The sequence below is a fragment of the Macaca fascicularis genome, chromosome 4 (genome assembly GCF_037993035.2).
Source record: "Macaca fascicularis isolate 582-1 chromosome 4, T2T-MFA8v1.1".
In the NCBI taxonomy this organism is placed as follows: Eukaryota; Metazoa; Chordata; class Mammalia; order Primates; family Cercopithecidae; genus Macaca; species Macaca fascicularis.
The window spans coordinates 136,075,095-136,089,344 of NC_088378.1; the positions used below are offsets into that span (position 1 = coordinate 136,075,095).

General features: G+C 42.3%; 1 protein-coding gene and 1 pseudogene across 6 annotated transcripts in view; one reads left to right on the forward strand and one right to left on the reverse strand.

Annotated features, from left to right (window-relative positions):
* FKBP5 (FKBP prolyl isomerase 5) overlaps nt 1–14,250 on the forward strand; it is a 160,196-nt gene that overhangs the window by 117,767 nt on the left and 28,179 nt on the right. The window lies entirely within an intron of this gene.
* Nucleotides 6,815–9,187, reverse strand: LOC123572924 (large ribosomal subunit protein eL36-like; annotated as a pseudogene).

Here is a 14,250-nt window from a genome sequence, read left to right on the forward strand (position 1 = left end):
CCCTGTTCAAAACCAAGATCACCTTGTTCTTTTTGAAATCTTCTCAGTCTTTACTGGTTTGCCTTTTCTTTATAGCATTACCAGATACACTTAGATGTGAAACCAGATATAAAACCTGGAACTAGGCCAGGTGTGGTGGCTCATGCCTGTAATCCCAGCACTTTGGGAGGCCGAAGCGGGCAGATCACCTGAGGTCAGGAATTCAAGACCAGTCTGGCCAACATGGCAAAACCCCATCTCTACTAAAAATACAAAAAATTAGCTTGGAGTGGTGGTGGGCACCTGTAATCCCAGCTATTTGGGAGACTGAGGCAGGAGAATCATTTGATCCTGGGATGCGGACGTTGCAGTGAGCAGAGATCACACTACTGCACTCCAGCCTGGGTGACAGAGTGAAACTCCGTCTCAAATAAAGAAATAAAATAAAATACAATAAAACCTGGAACTAAAGTCAGCTGTAGAGTGAACAAGAACAATAGACACTGATCACCCATTACAATTTGTTGTTATAGATACGTGATTTACTAAATTTCTGCCATTTCTGTGTAAAGAGACAATGAAGTGGTGTGGAGGAGGGGACAGATAGGCTTTGAAAGTGATGGACTTGAGTTTCGAATCTTGGAATTGCTCCCTGATATTTTTATGACTTTAGACAAGTTACGTAACTACCTGGAGCATCCAGTTTTTTTAAAATCTGTAAAATGGGAATAATTTTCACTCCCACAGGTTGTGTGACAGTGATATGGTTTGGCTATGTGCCTACCCAAATCTCATCTTGAATTGTAGTTCCCATGATCCCCACGTGTCGTGGGAAGGACCCAGTGGGAGGTAACTGAATCATGGGGGCAGTTTCTCCCGTGCTGTTCTCATAATAGAGTGAGTTCTCACAAGATCTGATGGTTTTACAAGTGTCTGGCAGGGAAACCCTGCCGGCCCTTCTGTCTCCTCCCACCATGTGAAGAAGGGCATGTTTGCTTCCCCTTCTGCCGTGATTATAAGTTTTCTGAGGCTTCCCCAGCCATGTGAAACTGTATGTCAATTAAACCTCTTTTCATTATAAATTACCCAGTCTTGGGCAGTTCTTCATGGCAGCATGAGAATGGACTAATACAAATAGTTATGAACAAGAATGTCAGACATTTAGTGGACACTTAATTTTTTCTACCCTATATATTGTGTTTCACTAATTTGTTTTGCTTCCTTTTAATTGATCTAAGGAAAAAGATCCTTGACTCCTCTTTTTCTTTTTCTGTCGCCAAGGCTGGAGTGCAATGGCACATCTTAGCTCACTGCAACTGTGGCCTCCCAGGTTCAAGTGATTCTCCCACCTCATCCTCCCGAGTAGCTAGGACTGCAGGCACATACCACCACACCCAGCTAATTTTTGTATTTTCAGCAAAGATGGGTTTTTTTTTGTTTGTTTGTTTGTTTGTTTGTTTTTTGAGACGGAGTCTCACGCTGTTGCCCAGGCTGGAGTGCAGTGGCGCGATCTCGGCTCACTGCAAGCTCCGCCTCCTGGGTTCACGCCATTCTCCTGCCTCAGCCTCCTGAGTAGCTAGGACTACAGGCGCCCGCCACCGCGCCCGGCTAATTTTTTGTATTTTTAGTAGAGACGGGGTTTCACTGTGGTCTCGATCTCCTGACCTTGTGATCCGCCCGCCTCGGCCTCCCAAAGTGCTGGGATTACAGGCTTGAGCCACCGCGCTCGGCCAAAGATGGGGTTTTGCCATGTTAGCCAGACTGATCTTGAACTCCTGACCTCAGGTGATCCACCCACCTTGGCCTCCCTAAGTGTTGGGATTACAGGCGTAAGCCACTGTGCCTGGCTGTCTCCTCTTTTTCTTATCTACTACACGTCATCCATCAGCAAATCCTCTTGGCTCTACCATGGTTATTAGAGACCTAATTTGCCTTTAATAACCATCTTCAAATTAATCATGTATCTTAATAGTAATCTTATCTAACTCATATTTCTCTAGGTTCTGGGGGAAGAATAACATTATGGACTCAAGAAGGCTTTTACTGAATTGTAAACTTTTACTTCCTTTTCATAATTCGTCTGTGTATGGAGGAGATAGCTTAGGTTAGTTTGATGGGATTATTCTTTCTCAAAGAAATTTTCATTTTTACTCTTTATATGAGGATCCTAATGGTTGCAGATCAGTTTCTAGAATCTGTCCCACTATGCTTTTTCTTGTGTCAGTTAAGATGACCATCTTGTAATTTTTATTCAAAGTTTTCCTTTCATTTAAAAAGTTACTGTGTCCTAAGGTACTCTAATGGATATGATTATGATGACTGATACTTCAGTCCTTATACTTAAGTTTAATTGCAAGTCATGGCTACATTGCTACTTTTAAGCTTTGCTTTCTTAGAAAATCAAATCTGACTTACATAAGGTTCTAAATAGTTACCAATTACTCTTCCCCCATCCCCCAGTCTCTCACATCGTCTGATTTGTCAACTTTAGTGGTTGGAAGAGGCCCATCAAAATGCTGGCTGTGTGTGGTTCTCTTGCCTCTCAGTACTTTCAGCCACATTTGAATGCAAAGAATGCAGATAGTCAGCAGTATTTTTAAATGTGAAATTTTCAACAGAGTGTTCTACAGGTTCCAGTTGTTGGTGTACCTCCTTTCCCTCTCCAAATCTCACTGAAATGATAGATGGAGGGAGCAAAGATTTTCAAAAGAAGAAGAAGAAATCAATAATAGTGCTGGAAAGGGGAGGAATGTAACAGTGGATCAGAAATTATAGAGAATTTCTGGAATATGTAAAGTTGATGGAGTTGGACCAATGGAAACTAGTCTCAGCAAATCCAACCCAAGACAGGTGTAAAGAGGACTTATGCAGAGGTACATACTGTTCCTCTCAACAGGCTTAGGCGGAACTCCAAGCTCATAGTCAGCTGGTATGAGGCAGCCCGAGCAAGCTGTGCAGCAATCATCAGGGTTGTTATAAAACAAGATGGGAACAGCGGGGCCAGTAAACCTCCAGTGCAGTAGTTCTCAACTTTTCCTGAATTTAGAATTACCTAGGGGGCTTTTAAAAATTCTGACACCCAGACCAGTTAAATAAGAATCTCAAATCTCAGAAGGTGGAACTCTAGGCACAAGTTTTTTTTGTTTTTGTTTTTTTGAGACGTAGTCTCCCTCTGTCGCCCAGGTTGGAGTGCAGTGGCGCGATCTCGGCTCACTGCAAGCTCCGCCTCCCAGGTTCACATCATTCTCCTGCCTCACCCTCCCGAGTAGCTGGGACTACAGGTGCCCGCCACCGCGCCTGGCTAATTTTTTATACTTTTAGTAGAGACGGGGTTTCACCGTGTTAGCCAGTATTGTCTCGATCTCCTGACCTTGTGATCCACCCGCCTCGGCCTCCCGAAGTGCTGGGATTACAGGCGTGAGCCACAGCGCCCGGCTTTTTTTTTTTTTTTTTTTTTTTTTAAACTCCCAGATTATTCTAGTTTGCAGGCAAGGACTGAAAACTACTAGACTAGGGTCTGGCTGTGACTTTTTCTCCCAAGCTAAAACCAGTAAGACCAGGTTCTAAAATAAAATAGAAAAATAATAAAATACATTTAAAAATAAATAATAAAATCAAATGTGCCTCAAAAGACTCCAAGTGTTGGGACTTAGACTAGGGAAAATGAATGCAGTTTTTGAAACCTTTTTGGTTTTTTTGAGATGGAGTCTCACTCTGTCACTCAGGCTGTAGTGCAGTGGCACCATCTCAGCTCACTGCAAGCTGCACCTCCCAGGTTTACGCCATTTTCCTGCCTCAGCCTCCCGAGTAGCTGGGACTACAGGCGCCTGCCACCACGCCCAGCTAATTTTTTTGTATTTTTAGTAGAGACGGGGTTTCACCGTGTTAGCCAGGATGGACTCGATCTCCTGACCTCGTGATCCACCTGCCTCGGCCTCCCAAAGTGCTGGGATTACAGGCATGAGCCACCACGCCCGGCCTTTTTTGAACTTTTAAAACAAATTTAAAGGGGAAAAAAGTGAAAAGACAGCATTTCACAGTAAATAATGCTAAAGTATTCTGCTCCTGAAGTCAGCTTTCCTGTGCCATCATGCCCAGCTCATAGTAAATGCTTAATAAATATTTGTGAAATCTTCACCCTTAGATCCCTGCAATCAGCCCATCCTTTTGCAGAAAGGCCTGCCATGGAAACATATCCAATTGCTTAGAAAAATGGTGCCAGCTAACCATAGTCATTTGATCATCCCAAATCCTTCCTTTATAATATGGCCAGACAATAAAGAATCATCAGCAAATCTCATGAAAAAAAGCACCACTAAAGTGGACTAACAGAAGAAGTAGAAGAGAACTTTAAAAATACTAATTATTGTCTTCAGAAATTGTTAACAGGACATCAAATTCACAAGTCAAAAAGCCAACTTCCCTGAAAAAGGAAAGGGAGGACAAGAAAGTTTCTGGAAATTAGACCATGATTAATCAAAACTGAAACTCAGAGGAAGGGTTGAAGAGCAAAATGGACAGTCCCTGAAATCTGGTGATCTGAAAGACAGCCAAGGATTTCTCAGAACACAGGAAAAAAGAGGGATGAATAGTGAAAAAGAAATTAGAAGATACGGATAATAAATCCAGGAGAGGTAATATGCATCTAATCAAACATCTAATAGAAAATTTCCTATAGGCGATGAAAGAAAAACAGTCTTAAGATTGAAAGGGCCAGTTGATAGTGGTACCCACGAGGAAGGAGTGATTTTTCACCCAGATACATCCTGGTGAAATTTCTGAATTCTGTAGCTTACAAGAAAATTCTGAAGTCTTCCAAGGAAGAACAAGCTATGTGCAAAGGAATAAGAATCTTACTCATTACACCAAAGACAATGCTTTTGATCATTGTCTATAGCTATATGTATTTTGAACCTAGAATTCCGTACTCAGCCAAACTATCATTTATGTACGAGAACAAAATTAACTTTTTGGAATTTGCAGGCTCATATTTTTGAAAAAAATACTGTGAGATGTACCAAAACAACAAAAAAATAAGAAGCAACAACTCAAGGCATAAGAAACAGTAGCGAGAAAAAAAAAGTAATTCCCATATCAGATACATTTATCCTGAAAGATCTCTGAAGCAGTAGAGCTGTAATGTTAAAAGTAATATTAATAGGCCGGGCGCGGTGGCTCAAGCCTGTAATCCCAGCACTTTGGGAGGCCAAGACGGGTGGATCACGAGGTCAGGAGATCGAGACCATCCTGGCTAACACAGTGAAACCCTGTCTCTACTAAAAAATACAAAAAACTAGCCAGGCGAGGTGGCGGGCGCCTGTAGTCCCAGCTACTCAGGAGGCTGAGGCAGGAGAATGGCGTGAACCCGGGAGGCAGAGCTTGCAGTGAGCTGAGATCCGGCCACTGCACCCCAGCCTGGGCGACAGAGCAAGACTCCGTCTCAAAAAAAAAAAAAAGTAATATTAATAATGAAACAGTCTGGACTGGGCACAGTGGCCCACACCTGTAATCCCCACACTTTGGGAGGGCAGGGTAGGTGTGTCACTTGAGGCTGGGAGTTCAAAACCAGCCTGGCCAATATGACAAAACCCCATCTCTACTAAAAATACAAAATTTAGCAAGGTATGATGGCACATGCCTGTAATCCCAGCTACTCAAGAGGCTGAGGCAGGAGAATCACTTGAACCCAGGAGACAGAGGTGGCAGTGAGCCAGGATTATACCACTGCCTGGGTGACAGAGGGAGACTCTGTCTCAAAATAATAAAAAAACAATAACAACAGTCTGGATTCTGGGTTATTTTAACAAAAGGTGGTGAGGGTAGGAAATGAAGAGGGGAAGGCAAAATTGTCTAAAATTATTTTATTTTTTAAAACATTTTTTGGCCGGGCACGGTGGCTCACGCCTGTAGTAATCCTAACACTTTGGGAGGCCGAGGCAGGCGAGTCATGAGGTCAAGAGATCAAGACCATCCTGGCTAACACGGCGAAACCCCATCTCTACTAAAAATACAAAAAATTAGCTGGGCGTGGTGGGGGCGCCTGTAGTCCCAGCTACTTGGGAGGCTGAGGCAGGAGAATGGCGTGAACCCGGGAGGCAGAGTTTGCAGTAAGCTGAGATCATGCCCCTGCACTCCAGCCTGGGCGACAGAGCAAGACTGTCTCAAAAAAAAAAAAAAAAATTTTTTTTGGAAATGAGGTCTTGCTCTGTCGTCCAGGCTGGCATGCAGTGGCACAGTTGTGGCTCATTGCAGCTCAACCTCCTGCCCTCAAGCCATCCTCCCACCTCAGCCACCGGAGTAGCTGGGACTGCAGGTGCACACCCAGCTAACTTTTTTTATCCTTCTAGAGACTGGGTCTTGCTATATTGCTCAAGCTGGTCTTGAACTCCAGGGCTTAAGCGATCTGCCTGCTGCAGCCTCCCAAGTAGTTGAGATTACAAGCTAGTGTACTGCCACAACTAGCTGTCTTAATTTCTTGTTCCAGGGGAGATTATGCTGATTAATTCTTTTATTTTATTTTATTTTATTTTTAAGATTCAGGGGAGACATGTGCCAGTTTGTTACATGGATAATTTGTCTGTAATGCTGAGGTTTGGGCTTCTATTGAACCCATCATCCAGGTAGTGAACATAGAATATAGGCCTTGTACCTACCCCTCCATCGTTTTTCACTTTTGGAGTCCCCAGTGTCTCTTGTCTCCATCTTTATGTCTGTGTGTACTCAGTTTAGCTCCTACTTATAAGTGAGAACAGGCAGTATTTGGTTTTCTATTTCTGTGTTAATTCACTTAGGATAGTGGCCTCCAGCTGCATCTGTGTTGCTGCAGGGGACATCCTTTCATTCTTTTTTATGGCTGTATAGTATTTCATGGTGTATATGTACCACATTTTCTTTTTTTTTTTTTTCTTTCAAGTCTGTCAAGCTATTCTTTGGAGAGAGGGCAGGGCAGAGTGCTCTGTCCTTCTTGGCAGTGGCTTTTGTCACGGTGGCCAGGACATTGCTCACCTCCTCCTGCTTCCTCTTGGTGCGGATGTGCATCCCCACCCTTGTCTTGATGAACTTGAGGGCCCATTTGTCCTTGGAAACCTTCAGTAACTCCATGGTGCACGGCTCGTATGGGGTGAAGCCACACACCTCTCAGATCATATCCTGCACGAACTTGGTGTATTTGGTAAGGTGCCTGCCAGGGCGGCTGTGCCTAGGCTTCCTCACGTTCTTGTCACCTTGTGGCCCTTATTGAGGCCCATGGCCATAGGGTAGCACAGAGCCATGGCTGCTGCTCTCCAATGGTGGCCGTAGTGGAAGGAAGCCCACATTTTCTTTATCCAATCCACCGTAGATGGACACCTAGGTTGATTCTGTGTCTTTGCTACTAAGAATATAACTGTACTTAAGAGTAAGTGCTGTGCTGGGCATGGTGGCTCATGCCTGTAATCCCAGCACTTTGGGAGGCCAAGGTGGGAAGATCACTTGAGCCCAGAGTTTGAGACCAAACTGGGCAACATAGTAAGACCCCATTTCTACAGAAAAAAAAAAAAAAGAAAAAAAAAGCCAGGCATGGTGATGCATACCTGTAGTGCCGGCTACTCAGGAGGCTGTAGTGGGAGGATCATTTGGGTCACATTTATACCACTGCACTCTAACTTGGACAACAAAGCTAAACCCTGTCTCAAAACAAAACAAGCTGGGTGTGGTGGCTCATGCCTGTAATCCTAGCACTTTGGGAGGCCGAGGTAGGCGGATCATTTGAGGTCAGGAGTTTAAGATCAGCCTGGCCAATATGGTGAAACCCTACCTCTACTAAAAATACAAAAATTAGCCAGGCGTGGTGGCGGGTGCCTATAAGTCCCAGCTACTTGGGAGGCTTAGGCAGGAGAATTGCTTGAACCTGGGAGGTGGAGGCTGTAGTGAGCTAAGATCATGCCACTGCACTCTAGCCTGGGCAGCAGAGTGAAACTGTGTCTCAAACACACACACACATACACACACACAATGCTGCAGTAAACATGTCAGTGCAAATGCTAGCTCTCTTTCTGATAGAACGATTTATTTTCCTTTGGTTGTATACCCAGTAATGGATTGCTGGGTCAAATGGTAGTTTGATTTTTAGTTCTGTGAGAAATTTCCAAACTGCTTTCCACAGGAGTTGAACTGATTTCCATTCTCATCAACAGTGTTTAAGCATTCCCTTTTCTCCACAACCTTGCCAACATCTGTTATTTTTTGAGTTTTTAATAATAGTCATTCTGACTCAGGTGTGAGATGGTGTCTCATTATGGCTTTGATTTGCATTTCTCTGATGATTGGTGATGTTGAGCATTTTTTGCAGGTTCGTTGACTGCTTCTTCGTGTCGTTTGCCTACTTTTTAATGGGGCTATTTTTTTTTTCTTGTTGATTTGTTTAAGTTCTTTATAGATTCTGGATATTAGTCCTTTGTCAGATACATAATATGCAAATGTTTTCTCCCATTCTGTAGTTTGTCCATCTGCTTTGTTGGTAGTTTATTTTGCTATGCTGAAGCTCTTTAGTTTAATTAGGTCCCAACTGTCAGTTTTTCTTTTTGTTGCATTTGATTTTGGGGACTTAGTCATAAATTCTTTGCCTAGGCAATGTCTGGAAGAGTATTTTCTAGGTTTTCTTCTGGGATTTATATGCTTCGAGGCCTTACATTTAAGCCTTTAATCCATCTTGAGTTTGTTTTTATATATGGTGAGAGGTAGAGGTCTGGTTTCCTATTTGGATGCCTTTTATTTCTTTCTCTTGCCTGATTGCTCAGGCTAAGACTTGCCATATACCGATTGCTGTGGCTCAGTACCATGCCGAATAGGAGTGGACACTCTTTTTTTGTTCCAGTTCTTAGGCAGAATGCTTCCAACTTTTGCCCATTCGGTATGATATTGACAGCTCAGTGCAGCGGTTCACACCTGTAATCCCAGGACTTTGGAAGACCGAGGCAGGAGGATTGCATGAGCCTAGAAGTTCAAGACCAGCCTGGGCAGCATAGTGAAACCTTGTCTCTACAAAAAATAAAAAAAAATTAGCTGCACATAGTGGCATGCCCCTGTAGTCCCAGCTTACTTGGGAGGCTGATGCAGAAGGATCACTGGAGCCTGGGTGATAGAGGCTTCGGTGAGTTATGGTTGCACCACTGCACTCCAGCCTGGGCAATGGAATAAGACTTTGTCTCAAAAAAAAAAAAAAAAAAAAAAGATATTGTCATCGGCGGCTCTTACTATTTTGAAGTATATTCCTTTGATGCTTAGTTTATTGAGGGTTTTTTTATAATGAAGGGATGTTGGATTTTATTGAATGCTTTATGCTGACTGATTCTGAACATTGATAAATATGTGTGTGTGTGTGTGTGTGTGTGTATATATATATATATATCTTTAAATGATTTGTTCAGACTTTAATGGAAAGTACTAGTAAGAATAGCATGTAGAATTTCCAAACCACCCCATGTGGAGTGGGGAAATAGAGGAACAAGGAAAACTTCATCAATTGAGCAAAAGTTGTTTTAAAAAATAAGAAAACACTGGCCGGGCGTGGTGGCTCACGCCTATAATCCCAGCACTTTGGGAGGCCAAGGCAGGCAGATCATGAGGTCAGGAGATCGAGACCATCCTGGCTAACATGGTGAAACCCTGTCTCTACTAAAAATACAAAAAATTAGCTGGGCATGGTGGCAGGCGCCTGTAGTCCCAGCTACTCGGGAGGCTGAGGCAGGAGAATGATGTGAACCCGGGAGGCAGAGGTTGTAGTGAGCCAAGATCACGCCACTGCTCACCAGACAGAGCGAGACTGTCTCAAAAAAAAAAAAAGAAAAAGAAAAAGAAAAAGAAAACATCGTGTGAAAAACCTAAGACAAGAATAAAACCACTCATGTCAGCGATTACAAAAAATATGAGTGGGGTAAAGTCACCTATTAAAGGAAAAAGGTCTTATAAAGTGAGAACAACAATAATGTCTAGCTACGTGTTCTTTATAAATGAAACACCAAAAATGTACCAAAAATTGAAAATAGAGGAAAGATTACATCTGTCCATATTGAGATCTGATGGAGCTGTGAGACTTTACATTTTTGTTTTTCATATGCTTTTGAAGTATTTATGAATGTCCTGGGATGTAAGTCCAGGAACAGAGAGCAAATTCTTAGAACCACTTTATTATATGTTTTCACAAAATAATGTCATAACGGTACTTGGTCTAAAGTGGCCAGTGTTTATTCTTTCAAATACTTTGGATTTATGTAATTTCTTTCTTCCAAAAAGGTATCTTCAAGTCTTCAGGTAGAATAAAAATCATAGTAGAAAATAAGTCTTTCTGGCCAGCCATGGTGGCTCATGCTTGTAATCCCAACACTTCGGGAAGCCAAGGTGGGAGGACTGCTTGAGGCCAGGAGTATGAGACCAGCCTGGCAACATGGTGAGACCCCATTCTTAACAACAACAACAGGCCGGGCGCGGTGGCTCAAGCCTGTAATCCCAGCACTTTGGGAGGCCGAGACGGGCGGATCACGAGTTCAGGAGATCGAGACCATCCTAGCTAACACGGTGAAACCCCGTCTCTACTAAAATACAAAAAAAATTAGCCGGGCGAGGTGGCGGGCGCCTGTACTCCCAGCTACTCGGGAGGCTGAGGCAGGAGAATGGCGTGAACCCGGGAGGCGGGGCTTGCAGTGAGCTGAGATCCGGCCACTGCACTCCAGCCTGGGCAACAGAGCTAGACTCCGTCTCAAAAAAAAAAAACAAAAAAAAAACAAAAAAAAAAAACAAAAAAAAAACAACAACAACAACAAAATAGCCAGGCGTGGTGGTGTGTGCCTGTAGTCCCAGCTACTAGGGAGGCTGAGGAAAGAGAATAGCTTGAGTCCACAAGTGTGAGGCTGCAATGAGCCATGATCACACCACTGCACTCCAGGCTGGGCAACAGAGTGAGACCCCCAACTCAAAACAAAAAAATAAAGAGGCTGGGCACAGTGGCTCACACCTGTAATCCCAGCACTTTGGGAGGCCGAGGCAGGAGGATCACTTGAGGTCAGGAGTTCAAGACCAGCCTGGCCAACATGGCGAAACCCTGTCTCTACTAAAAACACAAAAATTAGCTGGGCATGGTGGTCCCAGCTACTCGGGAGTCCAAGTCACGAGAATTCCTTGAACTCAGGAGGCAGAGGTTGCAGTAAGTGGAGGTTGTAGTGAGGCAAGATCACACCACTACACTCCAGTCTGGGCAACAGAACGAAACTCTGTCTCAAAAAAAGAAAAAAAAACAGTCTTCTGTTGCTGCTGCTGCTGCTGCTGTTGTTAAAAAAAAAAAAAAAAAAAAATTCCAGCCAGTTGGTCATTTATTTTAGAATAGTATTAAAAAACAAAGGTTCCATGTCAATATAGAATTTGTATAGCTTCCTAGAATTTATTAAAATAGGAATACTAATAGAGTCAAAAAGGAAAATTTATATAAATTAGTGAAAATTACCACCCTGTCCTTAATGCCCTATTTTAAGATTAGTCACTAAATAAATATTTACTTGCTGGCCCTGAACTCTGTGCTGGGTATTGTGAGGCACAAAAGGAGTACAAGATACTGCCTTTGCCTACTAAGAATTTTATTCATACTTTGACAGCTTTCTGTGTTGAGCCATTAAATGTTTTCTTACACAGAGCTCTCAAACATGTTTAATCTGGTATAATTTACCACTAGGTGGAGGAAAATAATTACAGCTAACATTCATGTAGTTCATCTCTGTATATCCACACTTTACAATAGCGTTTTCACATGATAGACACCCTAACATATGAATGAATGAATGAATGAATGAATATCAGGTGCTAGATTAAAAGCTGTAATTCAGTATCTAATTTAATCCTCTCCACAATTATCATTTAGCTAGTATATTATGCACATTCTATCAGTGAAGAAACTGAGCTTCAAATCACTTTAATTACCTTGCCCAAAGTCATAATCAAAGTGCCAGAATGGGACTGGAATCCAGGTCTAACGCAAGTGCTATAGTGGTGTGAAGGGAAGACTGGTAAGGGCTGGTGTTCATGGAGAATTTGTTGCTAGATGTGTACTTCTTGTTTAGACTAAGGAAAAGAAATCATTTGCATAAATGTTACTCAGTTCCAGGAGCCAGGTTTCATGCCTGTTAGCATCTAGCATCTGTCCGTCAGTTCCAGAAGCAATCTTACAGTGGTGTGTGTTCATCCTAAATAATACAAAACAGTGCAGAGGAGGAAGGGGGACAGTTTAGGGGAAATCTGACCACCATGCATGATGGAAGTGTTTCTCTTTTTCTCCTGCTTTTAGAAAGCCATCTCTGCTTGCTTTTTCAGGGGGTTATTAAGATCCTACTCTCTTGGATACCATGCTCTGTTAGGCAGGAGACAAAGGCAGAGAGAAACTCACTTGGCATGAATTAACCAACAGAGAAAACCTTTGCTCAGTGGGAGTAACCTGTCACAACCTGGTTTTCTCTGGCCACATAACCAGTCTTGTCTAGTAGTAATGCCATTACAACATTCCCATTCAGATCCCCATGACCCAGTAATTGTTTTGAGAATGAGTGCAAAGCTATCAGACACCAACTACTATAATTAGAAAAGGAAAAATAGACACTTACCAGAGCTAATGTCTTTAGGCTGGAGCATTTACAGCTTTTTGGGTTTTTTTTGTTTTTTAAGTTATGGAGCCTCTTTCTCAGTTTTGCTTCCTAAAATACAAATTGCATGGTTTAGGGGTTCTTGCATTTCATTTTTGTTACTGCTGTGCACTCTCTTTCCTTTTTTCCCCCCTATTTTAATCGGAGTACAAATTGCTGTCAGCACATCGAGTTCATGTGCCAGCCACATTCAGAACAGGGTGTTCTGTGCTCTTCAAAACAAAATTGCTCTAGGGCAGTAAGAGAACAATAAGTCAGAGCTCCAGTTTAAGTGATGTTTTGCAGCTCGCTTGATGTGGTTACACTCCGATTGCGCAGCTAAGCTTGGGTAATTTGGTTTGGTTTGAGTTTGTGGGGATTTGGAGGACCTCCCTCCCCCTTTAAGTTACATAGTCTTTAAGTCAGGAAAAAAATGTTGTCTCTTTTTAACTTGTTTATTTCTTTCTCTACCAAAAAAGCCCTAAGTAGAAGCATCCTGTATGTACTTTTATTCTCTTTGGGCACGTCATAGATGATTTACTTCCCGTAAATCATGCTGCTTGGGATTAGCAACAGACCTCCTGAGCCCTAGAGGCTGCACTCCCAGTGAGTCATGATGGTTATTATTAAATATTTATTAAGTTAGTATTTGCACTAAAAGATGCCAGGTCAAAAAGCAACCACAGGTCTTCCACAGCCAGAGCTGCCATGGTTTTTGTTTTGTTTTGGCTTTTTTGGTAGCAGTTTTAAAGATAACATTAAAAAGAATAAGTGGAGCTATAGGAACTAGTCACATCTGCATCTGTTACCGCAAGTGGGGCCCCTGACTGTGGCAATCAGCAGTCTTTCGTGGCTCCAAGTAGTATGTGAGTTCTTGTCAGCAGTCTTGTAGAACTTGTCACATCAGTGTTCCAAGTTTAGAAACCAGTTAACCCAGCAATGCCCTTTGCTACTTGTAGATGGAGAGAATCAATGGGCTGTATTCACCATGAGGCTGTGATACCTCCTTTTACTCTGATATTCCGAATATTATCAGTATTACAAAGTGATGGTTTTGGTTTTTTTTATATAAACTGGGGTGTATGTATCTGGATGTGTATCCATTTAAGATTTTATAGTACTACAGGGTCCAATTTTGAAGGGTTAGATTTACCAGGAAGAAAAAAAAAAAGATTAGTCCACATGTAAAGTAGAAAATATTTATAAGAGCTACCACAAATGTTTACTGTCCTATTACAGCATCAGACACTAGTTCTGTCATTTATTGTCTCTCTGAGAAAGACGAGCTACAATGAATGTTTTGCTTTCTTAATTATGCCTTTGTTACAGTTTGACTTTTTTTTTTGGCACAGTTACTTCATTTATCTTTCCCAACATGTTTATTAGTAGCCATTCTTTTTCCCTCACTAATGATGGGTTATCACATCTAAAGAGAACTTCTGAGATTGCTTATATAATTTTAATATCAAGTACATACATCAAGCTGAAAAACAGCCTAGGAAACTAACTCACAGGCAGGAATCCTTGCAGAGTCTCTGGATTTCCTGTTTTGAAAACATTCAAACTCGATCAACCAAAAGCCACAACAAATGTACTGATAATTTCCTCCCCCACTAAATGTACTCTCCTT